The 12,542-nt window shown below is 39.0% G+C and overlaps 1 protein-coding gene across 2 annotated transcripts in view; it reads left to right on the top strand.

The window, feature by feature from the left end:
* Positions 1 to 1,042: 1,042 nt before the first annotated feature.
* Positions 1,043 to 12,542, top strand: part of LOC112225228 (serine/threonine-protein kinase tousled-like 1-B) — a 28,958-nt gene continuing 17,458 nt past the window's right edge. Inside the window, exon 1 of one of the 2 annotated variants that reach the window (XM_024388973.2) lies at positions 1,043 to 1,365. The gene's annotated coding sequence lies outside the window, so the exon portion shown is untranslated. Of the gene's footprint in view, positions 1,370 to 12,542 lie in introns of both variants that reach the window. The other variant, XM_024388972.2, reaches the window with a different exon arrangement.

Here is a 12,542-nt window from a genome sequence, read left to right as displayed (position 1 = left end):
GTTTCTGGCCATTTTGAGCCTCTAATCGAACCCACAAATGCTGATACTCCAGATACTCAACTAGTCTAAAGAAGGCCAGTTTTATTTCTTCTTTAATTAGCACAACAGTTCTCAGCTGTGCTAACATAATTGCAAATGGTTTTCTAATGATCAATTAGCCTTTTAAAATGATAAACCTGAATTAGCTAACACAACGTACCATTGGAACACAGGAGTGATAGTTGCTGATAATGGGCCTCTATACGCCTATGTAGTTATTCCATAAAAAATCTGCCGTTTCCAGCTACAATAGTCATTTACAACATTAACAATGTCTACACTGTATTTCTGATCAATTTGATGTTATTTTAATGAACAGAAAATGTGCTTTTATTTCAAAAACAAGGACATTTCTAAGTGACCCCAAACTTTTGAACGGTAGTGTATAATTTTGTTCTCATGGATGGTCAGTCCTTGCATCCATATGTGAGGTCCTTGCGTCTATGTATTTGACAGTGGTTACCTTTCTCCTGGCCCTTTCCTCAGCTGTTAACCAAATGAAATTGTGGGGAAAATGCTTTGTTAATGTTTGAATCCCAGATTTCCTCTTTAAAAGGGGTCAAACTGCAGGACTATTCAATGATCCAAACTTACTATCTCATAATTAAGATGTACATATCTCATAATAATGACTTACTATTTCATAATTGACTTACAATCCCATAATGACTAACTATCTCATAAATATGACTTGCTATCTCATAACTATCACTTACTATCTCCCAATAATGACTTGTTATCTCATAAATATGACTTGTTATCTCATAAATATGACTTGTTATCTCATAAATATGACTTGCTATCTCATAATAATGACTTACTATAGCTTGATTATGACTTCTCATTACTGACTTAGTCATAACGGGAACTGGCCACTGACACTGTATGTCAGTTACGATGTTCTCTTTCACGCATATTTTTGATGGCTTTTCACCAGTGGCATTTTTCCTGGGTGCATGAACCTCGCGATAATGTTTGCACACGATGCGTGACGCTTGAAGTAAGGTACAACAGCACAGGGCACTTCCAGACGCACTGCAGAGGTGTGAGGAGGTTATGTCCAAAATGTTAAATTCCAACATTTTGTGAGGTTACCGGTGCAGCTGGGCTTGTGTCTAAACATTGCAAGGTTTCAAAAATCACGAGATTGTACTGCCACTGACAGCGGTGTTTGTTTGCTTTGTCGTTTCAAAAAGTAGCTTGATGAGTGTCCAAAGTAACATTGGAAGTTTGGAGGGGACGCCATCTTGGTCCTAGCTCTCCACGTCCCCGACAACACCGGGGTTGCTTTCTCAGCAACATATCACGGCAGTGGTGAAGGCCAAGGCAGGTACTGTAAAAATAATATTTTACGGAAAAGTATTTGTTACATGTTTTGTGAGTCGTTTCGTGGTTACGTGCTAAGAATCGTCTTGAAATTAATTGCGTCTTGAGTTACACCGAAGCCATGATGGGCAGCAGCCTGCTAACGTTAGCTAGCCACTACAGTAGTAGCTGGTGGTGTCTGACTGCAAATATGAGGCAAACTAGCTAATTGGTCAATGTTAAGCACAGTACTTTAAACTACCGGTACTTTGCTCGCAATATAAGTTCAATTATTGACATGCTGAAGTGGAGTAGCAAGCGTGCTAGCTACTTGCCTTACTGGCTAGCAAGTTTCCGATACAGAATTTGCTATCCAGTAAACGTTAGCTAGCTACTACTAACTGTCTCTACCGGCTACAAAGACCACGTTAACTATTACCCGTATCTATTGTTAAATGTTGCATTTGCCAGCCAACAAGCTAAGATGTGTGATTTTTAAAACAGGGACGTGACATGGATTGGACCCATGGATTCAGTATTGCGAGATTTATGGGTTTCTGTGGACAACATGAATATATATGTACATGTATACATTGGTTAACTAGAATGGTTTACTCCTTATCGATAATGATGCAATGGTGTCTGGCGACCCTCGCCTTTATAATTGTATTTTTTTTAAATTTTTTACATGAAGTTGAGATGGCATATTTTTATATTTCAGTAACCAGCTAAGTACACTTGTCGTGATAACCTACTGTGCAGTGGATCATATTAGATTCAGAAACTGGTGTTTGCAATCAATTGTTTTGCAATCATTGACAACTGTATAAGTGACTCAAGTATCCATGTGCTAATGAGGGTACAGGCTGCACATTCAATGGTTTGTGTGGACAGGACGGTGGCAATAGTTTCATAGGGCAGTGTATTACTTTAGACAAGTAATCAGCCTTAAATGTCCTACATGACAACTCAAGTCTTTGTGATGGTCTTTGCATGCCTTGTTATTTTTGTGATCTTTGTTGAGTGGGTATAATTTCTGGAACGTTCCAACAGGAATCTGTTCCAAAAACGTCGTAAATAACAAGGTTGCCAACAAACGCATACACGGTTGTAAAGCAGCAGAATAAGATAGATACCAGGTAGGGAGTGGGCTATTTAATGACGTTTTTCACTCACCACGTTTATTCTGAAAAATGTATCTCCTCACTCTGGTACCCAATGGACAAACATTAAGAATAAGCTACGTGCTGAGTTGATACCTATTCGGTTTCTAGTTAGCTAGGTGAATTGATCATGCTACTTTGTATGCGTTTGTTGGTTTCCTTGGTACTTTACAAAGTTTTGTGAACAGATTCCTGTTAGAACTTAACACATTATACCCACCCATCTTTGTTTCTACCAGGTAACTGTACATATTTAAAGCAAATGTTATGTTTCAGCAGTGATGCACAGATTTCTAGACATTGTGATGGTCACATTCCTAAAATATTTACATTTTCTGAGCAAAATAAAACATTTTTTTGTAAAAATACAATCTTGGACATGACTGTAAAGTCACTCAAATTATTTAAAACTAATTTTAATTTAGGAAATCTGATCCATGCATAAATAGAGGCATATTCAATAATATCCCAATGTTATCAAGGTTTGGAATTATTCTGTTTTTGTCATACTACATCTGTTTGGGATTCTTGCAGTCAATTTGCGATGTACAAATTATAACTATAACCAAGTTTTCATCCAACATTTATTTTAGTAAAGTACATGTCGTATAAAGGAAGGTGATCAGACTTCCGAAATGTTGAAAACAAAATATGCTAGACAAGGTGCGACGTTTTTGTCGGTAAAATGATTTAAGCCTTTTTGTGCACATTGATATAATAACCATGTAGGAGTAAAGTTGAAGTCGTGCAACAATATGGTGTGGTTCTCGACTACGACTCGGGGAAACCATGTAGTTTGTTAGGCTACAGACAGAATAAGGTATATGAACTTCACAAGGTGAAAGTGCACGTGGTGATTGATTGCTTTCTAATAAATATCCGGGGTTCTGGAGACATGATTGATTCTTGGCTGGCATTTGACAAATAACCATGGACAAAAGAGGGAGATTTTTATTTCCTGTAAGCCAGCCTAACCGCACTGTATCTGCAATCTCTGTTGGCTAGTGTGTACGTGCCAAGACCAGAGTGGTTACATTAGCCACGTAATGCAAATTTTGAACAGTAGAGTTGAAAATGTAATGGAAACCCATTTAATAACTTGTATTCTTTATTCAGTACGTAGGAATTTAACCTCAGTTATTTTCATGTGCACTTGGTCTTCATGAACAGCCTTTCATCTGCAACAGGTCAATTTGATGGGAAAATGCATATATATTGTTTTTATGTGGATGCATGTTTTGTTTTTCTCCTAACACTACGCAGCTGACTCGAATAACCAACTCATTATCAAGCTTTTATTATTTGAAACTTCTGTGTAGTGCTAGGGATAAAACCAAAACATGCACACCCGGCGGGGGCATGACAGAGTTTGGGTATCCCTGCTCTAGTCAGTCTAGGGCAACAGACTATATTCTGAACAAGGTGATAGGGTTGTCAAATTATTGTAACCCGGAAGACATTTTATATGGCAGTGTTTCTCAAGTTTTTTTTTTCCTGGGGAGGGGGGGCTATTTTCCTGCAATTCTGCACATTATGTCATGGAGCTGAGAGAGAAATTGCTGTTAATTTAAAGCTAATTTCCTGACAAATCTGCATATTCAATGGGTCCCCAATGGTTCAGAACTGTTTAAAAAGTGTTCTATAGCACCTGTCTGCTTCATTTCAATCCTAAAATCCATTCAGCAATCTGAAGTGGAAACTGATATTTGGCAGTGAGCATTATTAAGTTGAGTATTATTTACTCTGTTACATGACATTTCTCATGTTACTTCATGATGTACTGAAATATCTACTGGCAAGCTATAAAATTGCAGCACTCTACATCACAAATCCCCGAGCTGACAAGGTAAAAATGTCATTCTGCCCCTGAACAAGGTTCTTAACTGACTTGCTTAGTTAAATAAAAACATTTTTTTTTAAAGTTCCTCACTCGCTTTACACTCAAATCAAATGATCTTTGTCACACTTGCCAAATACAACAGATAGACCTTACTGTGAAATGCTTATGAGCCCATAAGCAACAATACAGAGTAAATATATATTTAAGTAAGAACAATTTGCTAAATAACCTAAAAGTAAAAAAAATAATAATAACAAACAAATGAGGCTATATACCAGGGATTTTCATGCGGGGTTAGGGTTAGTCAAGGTAATGTGTATATGTATGTAGGGGAACAGTGACTAGATAATAAACAGTCGCAGCAGCGTGTGTGTGAAGGAATGTGTTTGTGTGTGGCGTCAGTCAGGTTGCTCTCTGGTGCAGCTGTATAACTTTTTTTCCAGGATCTGAGGTCTCATGCCAAATCTTTTCAGCCTCCTGAGGGGGAACAGGCATTGTTGTGCCCTCTTCACGACTGTTGGTGTGTTTAGAACATGATCGGTCCTTAGTGATGTGGACACCAAGGTAACTGAGGGAGAGGTTTCCTCGCGCCACACTCTCTTGTTTTCGTTAGGTTGAATGTGGTAAATCATGGCTGGTTTTCCATTTTATGTTCTTTCAACTTTTCCACTTGATGAATGATGTTGTTGCCTTGCATAACTGCTGCTTATGATTACATTATCACTGAAAAATGCTAAATACCATAGTCTACATAATGCAATTTCCACTTGGGTAGCTGTTGCGTACAATTTATATAAAATCAAATGCATGTTTCTAACTGGAAATGCATAGCATTGTGTTGCACTGCGTCGTCCTGGGTTTGAACATAGATTCCCTAGGACCTCAGAGCACCACATTTTATTTCACCTCTACTCTACAAATGAGCTAAAGTGGCATCCATCTTGGGTGCCACAAAATCTGCTGTGGTACCTGATCCTTTGTGTCTCCTGGGTGTTGTCTCTTTTTTTTTCTTTTTCTTTTGCCTGTTTTGCTTTCCCTGCCAGTTAGACTACCTCCATCTGGTGTTGCAGCACCCACCAGATTATGCAGATGAACAGCAAGCTAATCTACAGTAGGCTAGTTGACATTAGGGATGTTAATCGGTTAGCTGCCAAAAATACATTTGACTAGTCATGCTTATTGGTCTATAGGGTAATTAGCTTAATTGTGTTGTATTAAATTGGCTCGTGTGTATTTTCGTTATGTCGTCATGCATCTTTTTTATCACACGCATACAGAGCCTAGTTTGAGGAGTGGAAAAGCCTACCACCTGTCAGACCGTGCAAGAGTGGCTCAAGTCTGTAGGCTACAGGAGTGAAACCTACTTTTGTAAGTCCAGTCTTTGGGCAACAAATAACCATTCTAAATGCAATCACGTATTAAACTTTGGTGGCCAAGATTTAAAAGGCGCTATTTTTATTTCTCAACTCGTAATTTAAGCGTGCCTCCCATTTGCCATTCAGATGTATAGGCTGTAGCCTGCCTACTGTTGACTATCAGCGAGTCACCCTCTGCTTTGCAATGTGAGCTTGAGGCAGTAAAACCTGCATGTTTTACTTCAAATAATGAGGCATGTCTTGCCTTGCGAAAATCCATCTGTAGAAACGTGGATGCAATTATTTTATAAAGACTTCCTCATGCCATTAATCAGCATTTCTCTCCTGTTCTATTGGTTTTCATATTAATTTTCTTTCGTTGTCCAGAAGCACAATCCTAGTCATATTAGCAACCCATCATGGTTGTTGCTATTAGATTCCCCCTCTTTCTACATTTCTAAAGGAGATTTTGATCTGTCACAACTGCTTGCATTAGGTTTAGAGCTGTGTTTTCCGCAAATAACATTTTGGCAAATGTTTGAAAATGGTGTTTTATTAGCTGCTTCATTATAGGAGTTGCGTGTTCAATAACAGGCTACAGCCTTTTGAACTGTAAGACGATAAGCTTGCTATTGTTGCATGTATCCACTGAACTCTTAATAAAAAATGTCCAGTCCTTGTATGCATCTGTAGTATCAGAGAGGCAGAGGCAAAGCAAGAGGTTTCGCTCTTGCCAAAATCTGTCAAATATGCTCAATTAGTTTCTGTGCTTATTTTGGGCCTATGCTTGTCGACTGCCTTCCCGCCTTGGGACGACTCGCATTGTTAGGGCGGAAACATAATATCTCATTATATGTAGGTCTCTGATAGTATTTTCTGTTGGTCACACAATAAAAAAAATCCAAACAGTAACCATTTGTTGACCAGTTAGACAAAAGCAAAATTGACAGAAATTTGCATCCCTAGTTGACATCATAGAATAGTGGTCTAAATGGGCTTTGAACTAGGCTATAGATTAGTTATTATTTTTTAATTAGCCTATTTTATGCCTTAGTATGGTTAATACACTGAACAAAAGTAGCCCTTTGTGAGGAAAAACATTAGTGAAAAACTCAGTCTGACCTGCTGGTCCTGGCTCTCTAGTGGGTGGACCCAGGCCCACCCATGGCTGCACCCCTGCACAGTCATGTGAAATCCATAGATTAGGGCCTAATGAATTAATTTAAATTGACTGATTTCCTTATGAACTGTAACTCAGTAAAATCTTTCATTGTTGCGGTAATATTTTTGTTCGTATAGTTTATCTTGATCTTGCTGATTAGGCTATCCCCTTGCAATAAGAAGGTGGCTGGCAAGCTTCTTTTTTTGCTGTGGACATTTTGGTAAAATGAGCTGGAGTGGTCAGTTTCTCGTGAAATTAGAATTTGTTTTCGCAGGACAGTAGATTTGAACGATGGGTAGTCAGATTGTTCTTGTGGATTATGTGATGCCGATACAGGGAACGAATGAAGACTGTAGCACTAATGTGTGATATCTGGTCTAATTTTTAGGCAGTCTAGCTCTTGCATACATTTTTTCAGAACAAACCTATGTTGTAGGCAAATTGCTAGGTTGATGTAAGGGTGTTGATTTTAAGAGGGAACTGCCAGAGAATAATTTGATATACATGTTTGTTCTCTGTTCCAGCTCTGATACTTTGGTGTTCTTTGTGAAAGCCAAGTAAAACAGCCAGACCCAGGTCCCTTCGGCCCACTGCGCTTGTGGGAATTGTCTTGGAGACAGGCCTGCATTGTTCTCCAGGCTCATGTTAGACAAGGTGGAGGAATTGTCTTGTCTGTGGGTGCTGTAAACCACGGGCTGGTGGGAAACCATCATGGGTCGTACTGGCCAGAGTAGAGTGGCTTGTAATGTTCTGGTACTGGACACAGGAAAGACAGGTCATTGGCTTTTATTTAGGCATTTCCTCCACTGGGTCTTCAACTTTACTGGATATCAGAACATTTATGGCAGTACCCGAGCACCCTTTTGAAAGTGAAATGTTGACCCACTTTTGACAAACATTGCCTCTGTATTAGAGGTCAGCCGATTAATCTGACTGGTCGATTAAATAGGGCCGATTTCAAGTTTTCATAACAATCAGAAATCGGTATTTTTGGACACATTTGGCCGATTTATAAAAAAAATAAAAAGTGTAATTTTTACACTTATTTATCTTGGCAAGTCAGTTTTAAGAACACGTTCTTATTTTCAATGACGGCCTAGGAATGGTGGGTTAACTGCCTTGTTCAGGGGCAGATTTTTACCTTGGGGATCCAATCAGGGATCCAATCTTGCAACCTTAGTTAACTAGTCCAAATGCTCTAACCACCTGCCTCTCATTGCACTCCACGAGGAGCCTACCTGTTATGCGAATGCAGTAAGAAGCCAAGGTAAGTTGCTAGCTAGCATTAAACTTATCTTATGAAAAAACAATCATAATCACTAGGTAACTACACATGGTTGATGATATTACTAGTTTATCTAGCGTGTCCTGCGTTGCATATAATCGATGCGGTGCGTATCATTGCTCCAATGTGTACCTAACCATAAACATCAATACACAGAAGTATATATTTTTAAACTTGCATATTTAGCTAAAATAAATCCAGGTGAAATTGTGTCCCTTCTCTTGGGTTCATTGCACGCAGTCAGGGTACATGCGATAATAATAAATGTGTTGTTTTCGAAATGATAGTTTCCGGATTCGACCATATTAATGAAGTCTATGATTTCATAGAGCAGTCTGACTGAGCGGTGGTAGGCAACAGCAGGCTCGTAAGCATTCATTCAAATAGCACTTTAGTGCGTTTTGCCAGCAGCTCTTCACTGTGCTTTAAGCACTGCGCTGTTTATGACTTCAAGCCTATCAACTCCCGAGATTAGGCTGGTCTAACCGATGTGAAATGTCTAGCTAGTTAGAGGGGTGCCCACTAATGGTGTTTCAAACGTCACTCACTTTGAGTAGTTGTTCCCCTTGCTCTGCATGGGTAATGCTGCTTCGAGGGTGGCTTTTGTAGATGTGTTCCTCGTTCGAGCCCAGGTAGGAGCGAGGAGAGGGACTGAAGCTATACTGTTACACTGGCCATACTAAAGTGCTTATAAGAACATCCAATAGTCAAAAGGTATATGGAATACAAATGATATAGAGAGAAATAGTCCTATAAATACTATATTAACTACAACCTAAAACCTCTTACCTGGGAATATTGAAGACTCATGTTAAAAGGAACCACCAGCTTTCATATGTTCTCATGTTCTGAGCAAGGAACTGAAACCTTAGCTTTCTTACATGGCACATATTGCACTTTTACTTTATTCGCCAACACTTTGTTTTTGCATTATTTAAACCAAATTGAACATGTTTCATTATTTACTTGAGGCTAAATTGATTTTTATTGATGTATTATATTAAGTTCAAATAAGTGTTCATTCAGTATTGTTGTAATTGTCATTATTACAAATAAACCAAAAATAATCGGCCGATTTAAAAATAAAAAAAATAAAAAAAATAATAATAATAATTAAACTTTTTTATTTATTTTTATAAATATGTATCGGCTTTTTCCTCCAATAATCTGTATTGGTGTTGAAAAATCATAATCGGTCGACCTCTTTGTAGTGCCCTGAACTTTTTTTTGCCTGATTCAGTTTTTTCCAAAATTCTGTTTAGTTTTCCCAGGTTTGATTTTCTCAGTTCAGGTTTTTGCTGGCAAAATCTCACTGTTAATAGAACATCACATTTGGTTGCTTTTCTTTAGTCCACAACAATGCTTACACCACATCAGGAAACCTCTTAAGGTCTGGGAGGGAAAAAAGTTAAAAATGTAATGTTTTGGGTGTAGTTGCCCTTTAATGCATGTGCGCACCATCAAGAGACATCGTTGGGTTAGTGACTTTTCTGTACCTCATGTGATTGCGGAGATGCCACTGGATTGATGAAAATAATCCTGACATCATTCTGGCTGGTAGGCAGTACTACAAAGTAGCCTTCGGGAAAGCCTTTTCATCTCTACCAGAAGATTGTTATCATTAGCATTATCGCTAATGGCTACACAAAGTGTAGACGTGCGTGCGCCGCACACACGACAAGGGCATTTTCAGAAAGTTGCAGGGAAAATACAACCACTGATACATTTTGTTCATGTCTTATGATTAACTTGGGCAAATTAATGTTCTAATAAGTTAAATACATTTTGAATTCCATTCTATTGTCTGGATTCAATGAGGTTTATTGAAAATCAGTGTCTCTCTGGCATTATCTATGGTCTGACTCTTGACAGTGGAAGTGGTGCGGCAGACATGATGCACTGACTGAACAGATCTTATGAGACCTCATAGCCGTTTGTAGATGCAAAATAGAGAGCATATTAGAGCAAGGCCATGTCAGTAAAGTAGACCCCCACGGAGTCTGCTCTGAGGCTGTAGCTTGGAGAATTCCCTTAGCTGAGCTGTCTCCCAGAGGCCCTCAGGTTTGAAGGAGATTGAGAAAAGGAAGAGGATTGGACTGTTTAGGATCCAGCCTAGTAGTTGAAATCCTGTTTTTGCGGCTGTAGGCCTAATGCTGTGTGCTTGCTTACATGTGACATAATGAAGATATTGCCTAGGCCATTTATTTCTTTATTTTTTATTTATTTTTTGGTACTCTGAGGCTTTCAACTTATTCTTGAGTGTTAATAGTAGAATGCATAAGGTGTAACTTTTGAAATTGGGTAAGGTATCAGCAGTTTTCCTTTTGTCATGTCAGTCATTGTAGACCTTAGAGCTACAGTTTAAGTCGGAAGTTTACATATACCTTAGCCAACTACATTTAAACTCAGTTTTTCACAATTCCTGACATTTAGTCCTAGTAAAAATTCACTGTCTTTGGTCAGTTAGGCTCACCACTTTATTTTAAGAATGTGAAATGTCAGAAAAATATTTGAGAATGATTTATTTCAGCTTTGATTTCTTTCATCACATTCCCAGTGGGTCAGAAGTTTACATGCACTCAATTAGTATTTGGTAGCATTGCCTTTAAATTGTTTAACTTGGGTCAAATGTTTCAGGTAGCCTTCCACAAGCTTCCCACATTAAGTTGGGTAAATTTTGGCCCAATCGTCCTGACAGAGCTGGTGTAACTGAGTCAGGTTTGTAGGCCTCCTTGCTCGCATACACTTTTTCAGTTCTGCCCACAATTTCTATAGGATTGAGGTTAGGGCTTTGTGATGGCCACTCCTTGACTTTGTTGTCCTTAAGACATTTTTGCACAACTTTGGAAGTATGTTTGGGGTCATTGTCCATTTGAAATACCCATTTGCGACCAAGCTTTAACTTCCTGACAGATGTCTTGAGATGTTGCTTCAATATATCCACATAATTTCCCTTCCTCATGATGCCATCTATTTTGTGAAGTGCACCAGTCCCTCCTGCAGCAAGCACCCCCACATGATGCTACCACCCCAGTGCTTCACGGTTGGGATGGTGTTCTTCGGCTTGCAAGCCTCTCCCTTTTTCCTCCAAACATAATGATGGTCATTATGGCCAAACAGTTCTATTTTTGTTTCATCAGACCAGAGGACATTTCTCCAAAGAGTACAATATTTGTCCCCATGTGCAGTTGCAACCCGTCTGGCTTTTTTTATGGCGGTTTTGGTGCAGTGGCTTCCTTGTACGGCAGCCTTTCAGGTCATGTCAATATAGGACTTGTTTTACTGTGGACATAGATACTTTTGTACCAGTTTTCTCCAGCATCTTCACAGGGTCATTTGCTGTTATTCTGGGATTGATTTGCACTTCGCACCGAAGTACGTTCATCTCTAGGAGACAGAATGTGTCTCCTTCCTGAGCGGTATGACGGCTGCATGTACCTGCGCACTATTGTTTGTACAGATGAACGTTGTACCTTCAGGCGTTTGGAAATTGATCCCAACGATGAACCCGACTTGTGGGGGTCTACAATTTCTTTTCTGAGGTCTTGGCTGATTTCTTTTGATTTTTCCCATGATGTCAAGCAATGAGGTCAATTAGCCTAACTCAGTGCATCATTTGAGTCAGAAGCTTCTAATGCCATGACATCATTGTCTGGAATTTTCCAAGCTGTTTAAAGGAACAGTCAACTTAGTGTATATAAACTTCTGACCCACTGGAATTATGATAGTGAAATAATATGTCTAAACAACAATTGTTGGAAAAATGACTTGTCATGCACGAAGTAGATGTCCTAACAGACTTACCGAAACTATAGTTTGTTAACAAGAAATTTGTGGAGTGGTTAAAAAACAAGTTTTAATGACTCCAACACAAGTGTATGTTAACTTCCTTATCAACTCCACTAAATGTAACTTTTATTTAATTAGGCATGTTGGTTAAGAACAAATTCTTATTTACACTGACAGCCAGACCCGGACAAAGCTGGGCCAATTTTGCGCCGCCCTATGGGATGGATTCGAGCCAGGGTGTTTGTAGTGATATGCAGTTCCTTTAGACCTCTGCGCAACTAGGGAGCCCCATATAGCTATAGAGCGCCATGTTTGGTTTACCTCTAACACTCATCAGGCAGAATGTTGTCAGGCATGTACCAGGATTATGCCATGTCAAATATTTCAGTGTTAATATGTTATCTTGAGGAGTATAAATGTAGGAAATGTCTCCCCTACTCTGTTCAGATGTGTAGTAATCAGACATTTAGCCTATTAAACGTTTCAGAAATTGCTTTCAGCTGTTCTTTTGTGTGTGACGAGGGAACAATCCTCATTCGTTTTGCTTTGTCACTCCCTTATTTTAGTTTGAGCTAAATGGATTGCTCTGTGGTAATGCCTTGTT

This window comes from Oncorhynchus tshawytscha, linkage group LG26 (genome assembly GCF_018296145.1).
Source record: "Oncorhynchus tshawytscha isolate Ot180627B linkage group LG26, Otsh_v2.0, whole genome shotgun sequence".
Lineage (NCBI taxonomy): Eukaryota > Metazoa > Chordata > Actinopteri > Salmoniformes > Salmonidae > Oncorhynchus > Oncorhynchus tshawytscha.
This window is presented reverse-complemented; position numbering and strand designations above follow the sequence as displayed.